This window comes from Atractosteus spatula, chromosome 10 (genome assembly GCF_055471065.1).
Source record: "Atractosteus spatula isolate fAtrSpa1 chromosome 10, fAtrSpa1.hap1, whole genome shotgun sequence".
Lineage (NCBI taxonomy): Eukaryota > Metazoa > Chordata > Actinopteri > Semionotiformes > Lepisosteidae > Atractosteus > Atractosteus spatula.
The window spans coordinates 26308216-26309771 of NC_142715.1; the positions used below are offsets into that span (position 1 = coordinate 26308216).

The 1556-nt window shown below is 44.2% G+C and overlaps 1 non-coding gene across 1 annotated transcript; it reads right to left on the reverse strand.

Moving 5' to 3' along the window:
* Positions 1 to 300: 300 nt before the first annotated feature.
* LOC148826744 (U7 small nuclear RNA) lies at positions 301 to 358 on the reverse strand. The gene has a single exon (XR_016093281.1). It is a non-coding gene; the product is annotated as a U7 small nuclear RNA (small nuclear RNA).
* Between the last annotated feature and the right edge of the window lie 1198 nt (positions 359 to 1556).

The following is a 1556-nucleotide window of genomic DNA, read 5'->3' on the forward strand; positions in this document are numbered from 1 at the left end:
CAAAGGGTTTCAGTTTGAAAGCAGGCGAAAACAAGTGATCACTTTTCGCACATTTGTCACTGCTGACGTTGCTTTATGAATCTATTTTCTATACTGTGCTGATCAATTGGAAACCAAAAGGCGAAAAAGACACGTTCCCTCACCTAAGGTTGAATATTAGGAATCAAAACTGCTCGAGTGTATGGAAGCACACAGCTTTATCAAGATTTCCAAGTGCAAGATCTTTTTATTAATAGAAGACCCTATTTATGTTGTATGAGAAATATTAATATTAATACAGAATCTTTTTTCACCAAATAAATGGGCTTCCTGACTTCAGAAAGCCTTCTAGACAAATACTAAAAGAGCAAAAATTCCATTTGGTAAATGAAATGAAAACACATACCCTACCAAACCTCGAGTACAGGCCATTCAGGGTGATAATACAAAACCATTTATAATTCAACAAATAAAACCTGTCAACTGGTAATCACCACTTATCATAAAAAAATAAGTAGCAATACACAGTAGGTGACTCTTGGGTGCAAGTTAAATCCATGCAAGAAGGGGTTTAGTGTTATATTTCCAAATCAGATATGCAAATGAGAGATCTGGCCCAGCCAATCTCAAAGCTCCCTTGGTCTGGAATGGAGCTGCTCCCCTCTTCTAGTTATTCACACTGGAGTTAGGTTACATATTAGCACATTTCATCTAACAGTTGCTCCAGAAACAAAAAACGTAAAGAAATGACCTGGAATGTGACCACACCTATTAGAATGTAGTTCAACAGATAACTTGAAAACCTTGTCATAAGATTTTTTTTGTTCTACAAAATATACTTTATTCCGCAAAAAAAAAACATCTCAAAAGGAACATCTCACACATATTAACACTCCATGTAATAAAAAACAACGGCGTAACGGAGATTGATTGTCCGTTATCAATCTTTGCAAGTGGGGGCGAATTTGAGCATTTAACAGAGTTCCTCCAAACCTAGCACTTGCTATTTTCCTTTAATCCCTGTATAGGGCCCAAAGTCCTTTCCAGCGCTCCCTCGCCGTGGGGAAACCCCATTTGGCGACTAGGCGCTTCGTCCTCCTCCTGAGGTCCGATGGGCTCCTGCAGCGCCCGACAGAGGTTGCAGTAGAAGATGCAGTCGAGTTTCATGGGGAAATGTGGGACATCTCGACCCCCTTCCTCGACCGGCTGACACATCCGTGATGTACTCGTACTTGCCGCCCCAGACGAAGCCGAAGATCATCCCTTGCAGCGCTCGTCTGAGTCTGGCCGGCAGCGGGTACACCACCGCCAGGTAAACCAAAACCGGCAGGATGTCTGCTTTCAACACCATCACTTTCCCTGTGTAGGACAGCGACCGCGTTTTCCACAGACCCAGCTTCGCGTTCACCTTGGCGATCCTCTTGGTCTAGTTGTTGGTCTCGTTGTCCTGGCTCTGGAAGGAAACCCCCAGTATTTTGAGGGGCTCTGTGCAGAGCTCGAGACCCTCCGGCGCCGTCGTCCTGTGCTTCCAGGGCCTGAAGAACTTCAGTTTGCTCTTTCGGCGGTTGAGTTTCGAC